Source organism: Mus caroli, unplaced genomic scaffold (genome assembly GCF_978045245.1).
Source record: "Mus caroli unplaced genomic scaffold, Mus_caroli_1 scaffold_14, whole genome shotgun sequence".
In the NCBI taxonomy this organism is placed as follows: Eukaryota; Metazoa; Chordata; class Mammalia; order Rodentia; family Muridae; genus Mus; species Mus caroli.
Genome location: NW_028227269.1, coordinates 28738789 through 28755579, shown reverse-complemented (window position 1 = coordinate 28755579; position 16791 = coordinate 28738789).

The window sequence follows — 16791 nt, the reverse complement described above, 5'->3', positions numbered from 1 at the left end:
AACAGAATACAGGCAAATAGTTTCAACGGGTCTAAAATAAATGAAACACCAGACCCCCAATAAGCACTGGCCAAGTGTTACTCTTGATGGTTCCAGCTTTTTGATAGTTATTAGGGCTTTGCAGACCCATCCCAGAAGCAAGGCAGGTCTATTTAGTTAGCCTTGAGTCTATGATGTATGTGGTTCCCCACACAGAGCCAAGTCTTAGCCAAGCTCATCTCCCCTCTTCAGAGCACATGTGAATCATGCTATACAGAAAAGAGCTACAAAAGATACAGGCTGCAGTGTAGGCTTCTGTGAACCTCCTGGCAGTTTTGTTTGGTGAGTTCCAGATGATACGCATGGTCATCATTCCTATGATTATCTAAGAGCTATTAATCTTTCAAGTCTTTTTTTGACCCACTGCAATGAATAGTGGAACCCACTGGAGTTCCACAGTGGCCATTTCTATGATGGTGAAGATTGGCCCAGAGCTGATACCAGTCCCTGGGATTATCATCATTTCCTTCCTCTGCCCTGTGCTTAGATCTTATCATGCAAATACTGAGGGAGTTGCAGCTGTCTTTGTCTAAACTGTGAGAGTCTTTTGGTTTGGGGGCATTTTTAGTAAATAGAAGTTTTACATTTTTGCATAGCAAAGCTGATTTATGACATCATTTCAGTTTCATGAAGATATTTACCATCAATGTATGTTGAATGTTTACTCTTTGCAGATCTTTAATTTGCCAAGAATAGGTGAAGAATTGTCAGGGCTCAAAAACACAATACATCTGAAACAAAAATGGGCTCAAGGTCAGGCAAATTATTGGAGAGAAAAGCAAAAGGCTAAGACCCTATGAGTGGACCCTAGCCTAATGGGCAAATGGCAAATGAGACATAAGCCACAGGAAGATGACACCAAACTGGAAGCAACTTGGATGGTTTCTGACAAGACTAAAGGTGAAGAACTGTGCCTTCTTTATGTTCTGAAAACTCAGAACAGTCAGCTGAGGTATCCTCTCAGGGTCATTCCCAGGACAGGTAAACTCACCCATCTTCCTGTTGTAAAGCTTTAGAAACTTTTTTTTGGTTGTTTCACGAACGTGTTCAGTTTTGTCTCTATCTAGTTCTGTGTTCCCTGCCATCATCTTGCTTCTTGTAAGCTAACATAATTGCACAGAGGAAGCAAGATGATACATGGTGTGTGTATACATTCTGCCAATTTTATCTTTTGCTCAGCCTTACTGGGGTAAATTGGTACTGAAGTTTTCATCAGAGACACAGAGACAAGTAACTATCTTTCTTCTATGAAAAGAGATTCTTTGTTTTGGAAACTGGAAGCCTGAGATGGCTGGGAGCAAACCCCATACATGAGGCGTCCTGGACACCATGACCTTGGTGAGAGATACTTCATTTCTGCTTCATAGTCTTTAACATAGAAACTATCTCTTAGTCCCTGCCATTCTTTTTTTTTGTTTTGTTTTGTTTTGTTTTGTTTTTTTTGTTTTTTCTTTTTATTTTATTTTATTTTTTAATTTTTAATATTTTTATTACATATTTTCCTCAATTACATTTCCAATGCTATCCCAAAAGTCCCCCATACCGCCCCCCACTTCCCTACCCACCCATTCCCATTCTTTTGGCCCTGGCATTCCCCTATATTGGGGCATATAAAGTTTGCAAGTCCAATGGGCCTCTCTTTCCAGTGATGGCCGACTAGGCCATCTTTCGATACATATGCAGCTAGAGACAAGAGCTCCGGGGTACTGGTTAGTTCATCATGTTGTTCCAACTATAGGGTTGCAGATCCCTTTAGCTCCTTGGGTACTTTCTCTAGCTTCTCCATTGGGAGCCCTGTGATACATCCAATAGCTGACTGTGAGCATCCACTCCTGTGTTTGCTAGGCCCTGGCATAGTCTCACAAGAGACAGCTATATTTGGGTCCTTTCAGCAAAATCTTGCTAGTGTATGCAATGGTGTCAGCGTTTAGAAGCTGATTATGGGATGGATCCCTGGATACGGCAGTCTCTAGATGGTCCATCCTTTCATCACAGCTCGAAACTTTGTCTCTGTAACTCCTTCCATGGGTGTTTTGTTCCCAATTCTAAGAAGGGGCATATTGTCCACATGTTGGTCTTCATTCTTCTTGAGTTTCATGTGTTTAGCAAATTGTATCTGATATCTTGGGTATCCTAAGTTTTGGGCTAATATCCACTTATCAGTGAATATATATTGTGTGAGTTCCTTTGTGATTGTGTTACCTCACTCAAGATGATGCCCTCCAGGTCCATCCATTTGGCTAGGAATTTCATAAATTCATTCTTTTTAATAGCTGAGTAGTACTCCATTGTGTAAATGTACCATAATTTCTGTATCCATTCCTCTGTTGAGGGACATCTGGGTTCTTTCCAGCTTCTGGCTATTATAAATAGGGCTGCTATGAACATAGTGGAGCATGTGTCCTTCTTACCGGTTGGAACATCTTCTGGATATATGCCCAGGAGAGGTATTGCTGGATCTTCTGGTAGTACTATGTCCAATTTTCTGAGGAACCACCAGACTGATTTCCAGAGTGGTTGTACAAGCTTGCAATCCCACCAACAATGGAGGAGTGTTCCTCTTTCTCAACTTCCTCGCCAGCATCTGCTGTCACCTGAATTTTTGATCTTAGCCATTCTGACTGGTGTGAGGTGGAATCTCAGGGTTGTTTTGATTTGCATTTCCCTGATGATTAAGGATGTTGAACATTTTTTCAGGTGCTTCTCTGCCATTCGGTATTCCTCAGGTGAGAATTCTTTGTTCAGTTCTGAGCCCCATTTTTTAATGGGGTTATTTGACTTTCTGGAGTCCACCTTCTTGAGTTCTTTATATATATTGGATATTAGTCCCTTATCTGATTTAGGATAGGTAAAGATCCTTTCCCAATCTGTTGGTTTTTTTTTTTTTTTTTGTCTTATTGATGGTTATTGAAGCTTTGCAGTTTCATGAGGTCCCACTTGTCAATTCTCAATCTTACAGCACAAGCCATTACTGTTCTATTCAGGAATTTTTCCCCTGTGCCCATATCTTCAAGGCTTTTCCCCACTTTCTCCTCTATAAGTTTCAGTGTCTCTGGTTTTATGTGAAGTTCCTTGATCCACTTAGACTTGACCTTAGTACAAGGAGATAGGAATGGATCGATTCGCATTCTTCTACATGTTAACAACCAGTTGTGCCAGCACCATTTGTTGAAAATGCTGTCATTCTTCCACTGGATGTTTTTAGCTCCCTTGTCGAAGATCAAGTGACCATAGGTGTGTGGGTTCATTTCTGGGTCTTCAATTCTATTCCATTGGTCTATTTGTCTGTCACTATACCAGTACCATGCAGTTTTTATCACAATTGCTCTGTAGTAGAGCTTTAGGTCCGGCATGGTGATTCCACCAGAGGTTCTTTTATCCTTGAGAAGAGTTTTTGCTATCCTAGGTTTTTTGTTATTCCAGATGAATTTGCAGATTGCACTTTCTAATTCGTTGAAGAATTGAGTTGGAATTTTGATGGGGATTGCATTGAATCTGTAGATTGCTTTTGGCAAGATAGCCATTTTTACAATGTTGATCCTGCCAATCCATGAGCATGGGAGATCTTTCCATCTTCTGAGATCTATAATTTCTTTCTTCAGAGACTTGAAGTTTTTATTATACAGATCTTTCACTTCCTTAGTTAGAGTCACGCCAAGATATTTTATATTATTTGTGACTATTGAGAAGGGTGTTGTTTCCCTAATTTCTTTCTCAGCCTGTTTATTATTTGTGTAGAGAAAGGCCATTGATTTGTTTGAGTTAATTTTATATCCAGCTACTTCACCAAAGCTGTTTATCAGGTTTAGGAATTCTCTGGTGGAATTTTTAGGGTCACTTATATATACTATCATATCATCTGCAAAAAGTGATATTTTGACTTCATCTTTTCCAATTTGTATCCCTTTGATCTCCTTTTGTTGTCGAATTGCTCTGGCTAGGACTTCAAGTACAATGTTGAATAGGTATGGAGAAAGTGGACAGCCTTGTCTAGTCCCTGATTTTAGAAGGATTGCTTCAAGCTTCTCACCATTTACTTTGATGTTGGCTACTGGTTTGCTGTAGATTGCTTTTATCATGTTTAGGTATGGGCCTTGAATTCCTGATCTTTCCAAGACTTTTATCATGAATGGGTGTTGGATCTTGTCAAATGCTTTTTCCGCATTTAATGAGATGACCATGTGGTTTTTGTCTTTGAGTTTGTTTATATACTGAATTACGTTGATGGATTTCCGTATATTGAACCATCCCTGCATCCCTGGGATGAAACCTACTTGGTCAGGATGGATGATTGTTTTGATGTGTTCTTGGATTCGGTTAGCAAGAACTTTATTGAGGATTTTTGCATCAATATTCATAAGGGATATTGGTCTGAAGTTTTCTATCTTTGTTGGGTCTTTCTGTGGTTTAGGTATCAGAGTAATTGTGGCTTCATAGAATGGGTTGGGCAGAGTACCTTCTGTTTATATTTTGTGGAATAGTTTGTGAAGAACTGGGATTAGATCTTCTTTGAAGGTCTGATAGAACTCTGCACTGAACCCATCTGGTCCTGGGCTTTTTTTGGTTGGGAGACTATTAATGACTGCTTCTATTTCTTTGGGGGATATAGGGCTGTTTAGATCATTAACCTGATCTTGATTCAACTTTGGTACCTGGTATCTGTCTAGGATCTTCTCCATTTCATCCAGGTTCTCCAGTTTTGTTGAGTATAGCCTTTGGTAGAAGGATCTGATGGTGTTTTGGATGTCTTCAGGATCTGTTCTTATGTCTCCTTTTTCACTTCTGATTTTGTTAATTAGAATGCTTTCCCTGTGCCCTCTAGTGAGTCTGGCTAAGGGTTTATCTATCTTGTTGATTTTCTCAAAGAACCAGCTTCTTGATTGGTTGATTCTTTGAATAGTTCTTCTTTTTTCCACTTGGTTGATTTCGCCCCTGAGTTTGATTATTTCCTGCCGTCTACTCCTCTTGGGTGAATTTGCTTCCTTTTGTTCTAGTGCTTTTAGGTGTGTTGTCAAGCTGCTAATGTGTGCTCTCTCTAGTTTCTTTTTGGAGGCACTCAGAGCTATGAGTTTTCCTCTTAGAAATGCTTTCATTGTGTCCCATAAGTTTAGGTATGTTGTGGCTTCATTTTCATTGAATTCTAAAAAGTCCTTAATTTCTTTCTTTTTTCCTTCCTTGACCAAGGAAGGTATCATTGAGAAGAGTGTTGTTCAGTTTCCACGTGAATGTTGGCTTTCTATTATTTATTTTGTTATTGAAGATCAGCCTTAGTCCATGGTGATCTGATAGGATGCATGGGACAATTTCAATTTTTTTGTATCTGTTGAGGCCTGTTTTGTGACCAATTATGTGGTCAGTTTTGGAGAAGGTACCATGAGGTGCGGAGAAGAAGGTATATCCTTTTGTTTTAGGATAGAATGTTCTGTAGATAACTGCCAGATCCATTTGATTCATAACTTCTGTTAGTTTCACTGTGTCCCTGTTTAGTTTCTGTTTCCATGATCTGTCTATTAGTGAAAGTGGTGTGTTGAAGTCTCCCACTATTATTGTATGAGGTGCAATGTGTGCTTTGAGATTTACTAAAGTTTCTTTAATGAATGTGGCTGCCTTTGTATTTCGAGCGTAGATATTCAGGATTGATAGTTTCTCTTGGAGGATTTTACCTTTGATGAGTATGAAGTGCCCCTCCCTGTTTTTTTTGATGACTTTGGGTTGGAAGTCAATCTTATCAGATATTAAAATGGCTACTCCAGCTTGTTTCTTCATACCATTTGCTTGGAGAATTGTTTTCCAGCCTTTTCATTCTGAGGTAGTGTCTATCTTTTTTCTGAGATGAGTTTCCTGTAAGCAGCAAAATGTTGGGTCTTGTTTGTGTAGCCTTTTGTTAGTCTATGTCTTTTTATCGGGGAGTTGAGTCCATTGATATTAAGAGATATTAAGGAAAAGTAATTGTTGTTTCCTGTTATTTTTGTTGTTAAAGTTGGCATTCTGTTCTTGTGGCTGTCTTCTTTTAGGTTTGTTGAGGGATTATCTCTTGTTGTTTCTAGGGCGTGGTTCCCGTCCTTGTATTGTTTTTTTTTTTTCTGTTATTATCCTTTGAAGGGCTGGATTCTTGGAGAGATAATGTGTGAATTTGGTTTTGTCGTGGAATACTTTGGTTTCTCCATCTATGTTAATTGAGAGTTTGGCTGGGTATAGTAGCCTGGGCTGGAATTTGTGTTCTTTTAGTGTCTGTATAACATCTGTCCAGGCCCTTCTGGCTTTCATAGTCTTTGGTGAAAAATCTGGTGTGATTCTGATAGGCTTGCCTTTATATGTTACTTGGCCTTTTTCTCTTACTGCTTTTAGTATTCTATCTTTATTTAGTGCATTTGTTGTTCTGATTATTATGTGTCGGGAGGTATTTCTTTTCTGGTCCAGTCTATTTGGAGTTCTGTAGGCTTCTTGTATGTTCATGGGCATCTCTTTCTTTAGATTTGGGAAGTTTTCTTCTATAATTTTGTTGAAGATGTTTGCTGGTCCTTTGAGTTGAAAATCTTCATTCTCATCCACTCCTATTATCCGTAGGTTTGGTCTTCTCATTGTGTCCTGTATTTCTTGGATGTTTTGAGTTAGGATCTTTTTGCGTTTTACATTTTCCTTGATTGTTGTGCTGATGTTCTCTATGGAATCTTCTGCACCTGAGATTCTCTCTTCCATCTCTTGTATTCTGTTGCTGATGCTCGTATCTATGGTTCTAGATTTCTTTCCTAGGGTTTCTATCTCCAGTGTTGCCTCATTTTGGGTTTTCTTTATTGTGTCTACTTTCCTTTTTAGGTCTAGTATGGTTTTGTTCATTTCCATCATCTGTTTGGATGTGTTTTCCTGTTTTTCTTTAAGGACTTCTACCTGTTTGATTATGTTATCCTGTTTTTCTTTAAGGACTTGTAACTCTTTAGCCATGTTCTCCTGTAATTCTTTAAGTGAGTTATTAAAGTCCTTCTTGATGTCCTCTACCATCATCATGAGATATGCTTTTAGATCCGTGTCTAGCTTTTCCGGTGTCTTGGGGTGCCCTGGACTGGGCGAAGTGGGAGTGCTGGGTTCTGATGATGGTGAGTGGTCTTGGTTTCTGTTAGTAAGAATATTACATTTACTTTTCGCCATCTGGTAATCTCTGGGGTTAGTTGTTATCATTGTCACTGTTTAAAGATTGGAGCAGACTCTGTGTTCCACTCACCAGAAGTCTCAAAATCCTGTGGCGGGTGTCAGCCGACCCTGCACTCTAGCTACCCCAGTGCTGGTCAAACTGGATGAGGCTTGTGGCCCTACTCAGGCCGGATTTCTGCCTCCCCAACCAAAGCAGTCTCAGTTCCTGCACGATTGGACTGGAGCAGAAGCTGTGTTCTACTCAGCAGAAGTCTCAAGATCCTGTGGCGGGTGTCGTGGGTAGCTGGCGGGTGTCAGCCGACCCTGCGCTCTAGCTACCCCAGTGCTGGTCAGGCCAGAAGAGGCTTGTAGCCCTACTCAGGCTGGTTTTCTGCTTCCCTAACTAATGCAGTCTCAGGTCCCGCGTACAATTGGATTGGAGCAGAAGCTGTGTTCCACTCACCAGAAGTCTTAAGATCCTGTGGCGGGTGTTGTGGGTAGCTGGTGAGTGTCAGCCGACCCTGTGCCCTAGCTACCCCGGTGCTGGTCTGACCGGAAGAGGCTTGTGGCCCTACTCGGGCCGGATTTCTGCCTCCCCAACCAAAGCTGTCTCAGGTCCGGTGTGATTGGACTGGAGCAGAAGCTGTGTTCCACTCACCAGAAGTCTCAAAATCCTGTGGCGGGTGTCGTGGGTAGCTGGCGGGTGTCAGCCGACCCTGCGCTCTAGCTACCCGAATGCTGGTCAGACCGGAAGAGCTTTTTTGTTTTTTCAAGACAGGGTTTCTCTGTATAGCCCTGGCTGTCCTGGAGCTCACGTTGTAGACCAGGCTGGCCTTGAACTCAGAAATCTGCCTGCCTCTGCCTCCCGAGTGCTGGGATTAAAGGCGTGCGCCACCATGCCCGGCTAGTCCCTGCCATTCTTATGATGGCTCCCAGTCTTACTAGATGCATCTAGGCTTGCTAGTTCCGGTAGTTTTCAGGGTTTTGTCAGTTCCCTGTGCTTCTGCTCCCTTATCTGTCAGCCTACTGCCTCCCATTTCTGATTTCCAGGTCCAAACACAACTCCCATCAGAATTCTACAGATTCAACCCATGATTGCAGACTGTGTCTGTAGGAATTAGAACAGCAGGGGTATAGGTACATAGTACAGGTATGTCGTACCACATACAGCACTAATGTCATGAAACCTTCTATGTTGTGTCACTGTCCCTAGTTCAAGGCCAACAGAGCTACCTCCTGTTTCTTTCATGAACTATCCAGAGAGGCATTCTAGTGTATAGAGATAAATCACAATGCTACTTCTAGCCTTCCTCCCTGACTGTTAGTTGAAATTGGAAATGAGCTTTCTTTATTTTTAATGTTGAGCATGGAAAACATACTCTGAGACATGAAGGAGGAAAAGACAGAGGCAGGTACCCACAGGAAAGATGTTACTCTGTCATGAACAGATGTGTTGGCTGAACTTGCAGCCCTGCCATTCAAGAGGAATCTGTCTGTTCGGGGCACAGTCTATCAGGATCAAGGGCATCCTATGTCAGTAAGGGAAGAGGAGGGATGGGGTGAAACACATACATCTATCTACAAGCTGATGAGCCTGCTTGAAGAGCACAGCTTCAGGATAAAGGACAGAATAAATAATAGAATTAATGGTTCAAAAGGAGACTTGGATGGAGGGACTCTAATAGCAGATAGCAAGTGCCTGTTTTTATGGAAACATCATAGCATCAGTCTGAGAGCAGCAAACAGACGTGATGGAAGTTAGGACTGGGTAAACAGGAAGCCTGCAATTGTGCTCATGCCCTCCTAGGGTAAAGTGAAGTCCCGTTTCCCTGCAATTTCTACTTTTTATGATTAGATGTACAGCTGTTACAAGGACAGAATCATGACAGTGGGAAGGGAACATTGTGTTTTATATTGACTTGGTTTGAGTAGTACATCTCCTGTGCTTACCTTATAGCTCGCTGGATGATCTATTGGATGATCTATAGGAGTAATGAATTCTATGAACAGGAGACTCATTGTCCAGCCATACAATTTTGTTCCAAATAGTCTGTGTTATTTTTTAGAAGAAAGGAGAATAAATACAGCATCAAAATCTGGAGGTAGGGCTGTGTGTACGTTCATTTTTCCTTCTCCAGTCACATGCTTTAAATTCAAGGAACTCTTTTTATAGATTATTCTTAAAAACCTGGATTCTGAAGTTATCATGTCTGGGGAATTCATCTAGACTGAAGGGGAAACCATAAGCTTCAGATACATGAGGTCAGGGATCTTACATCATGACAGAGAAGAAAAGATGAATGTGACTAGCCATAAAACAAGTCAGGACATGAGGCTAGTGCCCTGAGAGGATAGGAAAAATTTCCTCATAGCCCTCCCATGCCTTAGAATGTTATTTAAAATCCTAATAACATAATACTTACTACATGAAAAATACAAGATTTCTTTTCAGATCAGCTATGGTCTATCTTTAAATGGAATTTCTATTAAATGAGAGGACAAAGAGAGCCAGATCATGTTAGGAGTATACCAGCTCACTGCAGCAGCCTGCTGTGTTCTCACCTCTCCCACCATGAGGAGACATCAATGGACAGGAGCAGTCGCTTCTTGCACCCTGCAACCATACTCCATAGGCTAGGAATACAGTTACTTAGGAGTTGATGCTCCAGAGGCACAGAGACTGGTAATAGAAGTCCTAGTGACATTGTGACCAGCAGAGGGGTCCTGTATCACTAACTGGGTCCTTAGATTCTTGTTATTTTGGGATCTATACTTTTTAGATATGGTGAGTGTTCCTCCATTCTGAAAGTAGAATTGTTTCTAATTCATACAGGAAGTAGAAGCACTAATTAAAACGTGTAAAACTTTTAAAACCTAAAAGTTATATCACAATTTTTAGTCAATGTTTTATTTAAAACAGTTTGACAAGGAAATCCCTCAAATTTGACCACACAAACTGACAAGTTGCCATGTACGGATATTCATGAATAGCAAAGGATGTCAGATTCCTGTAGCAGATGCTTTGCCTGTAACAAGGTTAATGTCACCTTCTTTCATGAGAGCCGAACTTGAACATGCCTTAGAATGCTGAAGGCTCCTCCCCTCCCTCTTCCTTTCTCAGTTTTCTTGGCTCCATGTTAATCTTCTCTTCCTCGATGGGACTATGAGCCTTGGGCAACATTCCATGGTACCTGCCATCTGACCCTTAGGAGATCTGTGGAGAAACCCAACAGGTGGAAATGAGCTTCCTCTACAACTTATTTTGCTTATACTGTCCTAGCATGGGGGCAAAGGTCAACTCACTAAGGTCTCCTGGTCTCAAACTCCTGGACATCTGTGGCTGAGCTCAGTTGACTTGAGGCAAAGGAACTCTCTATTTTCTGGGAGAATGTGCTTTGCTCTGCATGTTTCTTCTTTGAGTATGTTCTTAGCTGGAGCTCGGTTTGGGAGATGAAAGGTATGAACCTAAAGGAAATCCATAGAATGAGCAGGGAAGGCTAGAGAGACACAGTCACCGAGGCCACTGTCCTGTAGCTGTACTCCCTTTGACTTGTAGTGCTAACAAAAAGAGTTGTGTTATATCCAGATATTATTCCCCCATTGTTACCTAGATGATGTTCTGGCATAGCTATCCTTACTTTGGAAAATAAGAAAATTACAAGAGCACTTAAGTCTGAGAATAGGCAACAATAGCCAGACACAAGAAGTGAATTGGGTCAACCCAACAGACATGGGGAAATCCTAACTCGTAGTCTCTTGAACATGAGCATATATGTGCATCGGGTCTTTGAAGATATAATCAAGTTAAGACAGGATGTTACAGTGACTGTGTTATGACAATACATGATGCAGAGTACTGGGGGTCTTAAAATCTTGATGAACTGAGATTGCTGCTGTTGCAGCCAGTGAGTGGTTCCAAGCCACGGGCAATGCCAGGAGCAACCAGAGACATGGAGCAGCCTCCTCGAGAGGCTCCAGACAGCACTTTAAGCTCAGGCTGCTCATCTGTAGACCCCTGAGAGTAATTCCTATCATTCTGAGTCACCGAGATATGCTTCTTTTTCATAGTAGTCATAGAAAACAAATGAGACTTCAGTGGTAGGAAGGGGAGAATTGTTGTACCAGTTACATTGGATAAGTGGAATAACTTTAGAATTGGGTCCTTGAGTAGAGACTGGGAGAACGTTGAGTGTATGGTAAACGAGACTAATAACATCTTGTAGTGACTGTTGAAAGACACTGATGAAGATGCCAGTTTCAATTTCGGTTTACTCAGAAGGATTGCACATCTCTATGACCAGGGCATTAGGGAGCTAAGGATTCATACAGAGCTATGGCCAGTAATTTACTTACACTTACAGTAGCTTCTCTCTTTCTCTCTCTCTCTCTCTCTCTCTCTCTCTCTCTCTCTCTCTCTCTCTCACTCACTCACTTTTTTATTGGTTCTTTGTGAATTTCACATTATGCATTCCGATTCCACACATCTCCCTGCCCCCTTGGATCTGCCCTCTGCCCTTGCAATCTCCCTGCCACCAAAAGAGAAAAAGAAAAAAAAAATCTCATTGTGAAATTGTATTGTGTCATAGTGTGTCACAGTGTGTCCCACAGTAAACTCTTTTATCCACATTTGTTGCTTGCAAATGTTCATTGCAATGAGTTTGAGGCCCCTGACTTCTACTACACTATTAACACTGAAACCTCACTGGGACCCTTCTAGAATATTCTGTTGTTGCCCCGTGTCACGGAGATCCTGTAGTTTTGGATCTGAAGGACCTGCCTCTTCATGCACTCCAGCAGTTCATCATGGGGTAGATGCTGAGGTGGTCCAATTCAAAGCCCTGTATTTGAGCTTGAGAGCTCAGCCAGACAGCTCTCCTACACTCACACCCCCGGGGTGAGCTCTCCTTTTCTGCTCTGGATGGCTCATGCAATTCTGCAGCCAGCAAGGGGCAGAATCAACTCCCATTTCTTATACCCTCTGGGCTGGCTCATCTGTGCCCAAGCCATTAGGACCAGCTCTACTGTGCTGCCCAGGTGAAGTGCAGGAATGGCCAGGATATTAATGCATTCCCAAATACCAGAACAGTGTTGCTCAACATTCTTAATGCAGTGACCCTTTAGTACAGTTCCTCTTGTTATAGTGACCCTTCCAAATAAAGTTATTTTCTTTGAAACTTTATAACTGTAATTTTGTTATTGTTGTGATCATAATATAAATAAATAATGTTAGAGATGAAAGTGTGCCAGAGGGGTTGAAGAACAACTGTACTAGAAGATGGTAATGATTGTTATAATATTGCAGAGGACTCAAATAAGTCCTTTCCACTATTGGATGCTGTAGTGATTACTCTTCATCATTGTAAGAGGTTACTCAACAAAAAACAAAACAAATCAAACAACAAGAGCAACAAAACACAAAAACAAAACAAACAAACAAAAAACAAAACCAAAGAAACAAAAAACCTATTTAAGGGATGAAATATTTGTTGTGGTTTATGGTTCAAGGAGTAGAGTCCATCGTAATATAGGAGACATGGGAGATGGAAAGTCCACAGTGGGGCAGATCTGGAAGCAATGAGGGGGAAAGGCTAACTCTCCTGTGGCTTTCTCCTTTCTGCCTTTATATTTATTCTAGGTATGCAGACAATGGGATGGTACCACCAACATTTAGAATCAATCTTTTTCATTCTCATTTAAACATCTCCAGAAATTCACTCAAAGATGTATCTCCTAGGAGATTCAACACCAAATAAAGTGTAATGTTACATATGCCTTTACATTTTATTGGTTCTTTGTGAATTTCACATTATGCATCATATATATAATATATAACATTATACTTTATTTATGTATTTATATGTAAATATATATACAATTTCACATATATGTGAAACCCATAGTCACTAGTCACTTACTTCTTTGCAGCTTATTCCCAGAAGTGCAAACAGTGGGTCAGAGTGTAACAGGCATCTTTATAAAAACTGACAGATAGAAAAACTAAATTGTTTTTCAAAAGTTCTGTGTTAGTTCACGAAGCAATCAGTGTTCATTGAAATAACATAACTGTGCCAAGATGGAGCTTTAAATTTGGGCTATAAATTTCATATGAAATTAGTAACTGAGACACCCTTGTACCTTGGAGTTTTGGGTATGATTATTTTGTTTTGGAGAAAGTCACTTCACAGGAAACTGCAGTGACCCTGGTCAGGCAACCAGTTTCTCAATGCACTTCTGATTTTCTGAGCCCAGGAAATCTGTGCTCAGACCTGTCTAGATAACTTGTAGTCCATTCTTAATTAGTGATTCATTTCCAATAGAAAAACACAATTCTATTAAAGTATCTTCTTTGGATATTAATGTCATTTCGGCTTTATAATTTCCTTCCCATTGTTCCTTCAAACCACTTAATATTTCATATTGGTAATGACTGAGTTCTTGCTATTTAGTGCTAATTTTAAACATTGCATCTATTTTTACGGTACTCCTTTTCAGTAAATTAAATAACTGTAACATTTCTGAGTGTTCACTATATTCATTCCTGTTACAGACACAGACTGCGGCTTTCTTCTAAAGCCACACACTTTCTCAGCCATGTTTTCCTGTAAAGCTCTTGATCTCTATGATCATGGTCAGTTCTGCTGAGGATTCATCATATTTCACAGCTTCTCCAGCTTTGTGCATTGACATCAGCCCCATTTGTGGCCAGACACAAGCTCCTGATGTGCCTGTGGATAGGAGATTCTGCTCTATGTGGGGTTATGAGATCTACCGTGTCCATGTTCACAAGGATACCACTGTGCTAGGGCTCTTATGGGTGTGGCAGGAGGAGAAGGGTCAGCCCAAAGAAGAGCTGTAGATTGACTACAGTTAGTCTGGATTCAAGAGTAGGGTCAAGCCAGGCAGTGGTGGCGCACGCCTTTAATCCCAGCACTTGGGAAGCAGAAGCAGGCAGATTTCTGAGTTCGAGGCCAGCCTGGTCTACAAAGTAAGTTCCAGAACAGCCAGGGCTATACAGAGAAACCCTGCCTAGGAAAAAAAAAAGACTGGGGTCAGAAAGAAACTGGCATTTTCCAGGTGCTGACTGGAAAGCGAGTGATTTCTTTTTTCATCACCATTCTTATGGTTGAGTTGTTTTATACTAGTTTTTAGGTAAGGAAATGGGCATAGTACAGTAACAGGGGTGGTAGATTTGCTGCCCCCTTATGGTTTCATTCATATGTGTGTGTGTATATATATATATATATATATATATATATATATATGTGTGTGTGTGTGTGTGTGTGTGTATTTTGTGTATGGATGTATATAAAATTTGGTTACATATTATATATAGATTATAGATTATATAATATAGTTTCATATAGATTATATATGTATATGTGAAATCATACTATCTTGTCTCATTCTGAAATACTACAAACTTCATGAGAGACTCCTGATATGTGGGTCTCTGTCTCACAGTGGTTTGAACAGAGGTATTTTGTCCCTAGAGCACATTTAGCAAGGATGGGGAACTCTGGGCAGTCTCAGCTGGAGGAAGGATGTTACAGGTTCCCAGGGGGTAGGGGCTACCATGCCACTTAGTACAGGGCTATTGGAGGAAGGTATCTCTGGGGTAGGCACTGAGCCTGGGCTCATGCTTCTGCTGATGCTTTGCTGCTAGAGACAAAGGAAGAAAAATTTGTATGATGAAATTGTTATTGAAAGTGGTGTTTTATACATACTTCATAGATGAATAGAAGGTGGTTTTTTTTTATAACCTTATGGTCACAGTGAGGACTCAGAATCTTCTCCTTTGTTCTTCTGCTACTGTCTTCTTCTTCTTCTTCTTTTTTTTTTTTTTTAATAAAAACTCGTGCTGTGTTCCAGGCATGTAGAGAGTCTCATACCTGAATCTGGATAATCACAGTTAGGACCCTTAGGAACTTGCTGTTTATAGAATTAACTATAGACCTGTTTATTACGTATGTACTATATTTATTATGTTTTTATAATGTGGTCAACATATCACTACAAATCTCAACCCTAAAATATCAGGATGAGCTCATGATTGCCACACATTGGCCCTGGCTTCAGCTTGTGTGGTCCTGGGCACTACTGTGCAGTAGACACTCACTGCCTTGGTGCTGCTAGTGTAAGGTATTAGCAGAGATAAAACTGAGAGGTGTTGCTTCAGTTCTATCAGCTAAAATGAAAAATAGTCTTCCATTTTGACTACCAAGTTATAAACACTACCCTATGCTCATCCATAAGAAATGGACAAAATGTTACTTTCAATATGATGTGATTTTTAACATCTTCATCCTGTAATTTTTCTTAATTTTTACAATTTCAGCTTTATAGTCCAGGTTGAAACTATTATACTAGAAGTTCAAAGTATTAAAAACAAACAAAGTAAGTTTTCTAATCACTTGTTGAAAGATTTGAACTAAATCTGTTCTTAGAAGAAATGGAGAAGAAAGAGAGAAGGGAAAGAAGAGAAAAGAAAAGAAAAGAAAAGAAAAGAAAAGAAAAGAAAAGAAAAGAAAAGAAAAGAAAAGAAAAATGTAGATGAGGTTAACAGGTCACAAGTAGTCAGAAAAAGAAGGGCAAGCTACATGTATGTGCAGCTGGGGTCCTGTCACAAGCAGATCTCGCCAACTAAGTCAGTCCCCTGTAGGGAATAAGAAGACAGAGTAGTAGTCTAGCCACTGCATTGTGGTGGGGAGAAAGATGCTCCTGTCCAAATCATCATACAATAGCCTTCCTAAAAGGCTACTAACTTAAGTCACGAAGTACTTTGGAGATTTGGATGGGCTTGGGCCTTGTCTAAAATCTATAGGAAGCTTTCACCAGCAACCTCAGGTAGACATGAGTTTTAAGGATCTAAAGGAGCTATTCAGCACAATGGTTTGAGAGTCTTTTCCCAGTATAGTGCCAGGAGACTGACTCAGGAGCAGAGGATGAGGGCTTGAAGATCACCCTAGATTGATGCTATAGCATCGATCAAATGTGAGTAAAGAGGAGAAACATTGTCTCAAGTTTCTGGGTGACACTGGTGAGTATGGTGATCATCTCTGACACTGGGATCTAGAAAAAGGCAGAAGACTTGATGAAGATGGTGAGGTTAATGATATGGTATGGTATTTGAGCTCATGTGGACAGAGGACAGATGGATTTCCAGATGTATTGAACAGGTGGGAATCATGATTAGGAAAGAACCCCACAGTCTAGCTTCCGTCTAACAGTTTTCCTTGGAGTTTTCTTTCCCTTGAAATCAAAAGCCCATATCTCCTGATTTGAGAGAACTTTATCAGTGATCCATTGTGAAGAGTATGGCACATGGATTGTCTTAAATGACACCTCAAGGTTCTGTATGAAAGGCCCATACACTGTGATTCAGTCTGATTGGGCCCTTATCTGTACCGCCAATACTACTCTTTGGTTTAGCATGCAATGACATTAACAGGGTAGAAACCATTTCCTGAAAAATTGTGGCTGAACTTGGAAGCAATGATGAATAAAATAGAAGCTTCCGCCCCCATTCCATGCTTTAAAATACAAGAAATGGTCTCAGTACATATGCGGAAATGTTGACAGCATTGTGCATTCGCTTCCACCTTTTTTTTTTTATCATGGTGGTTA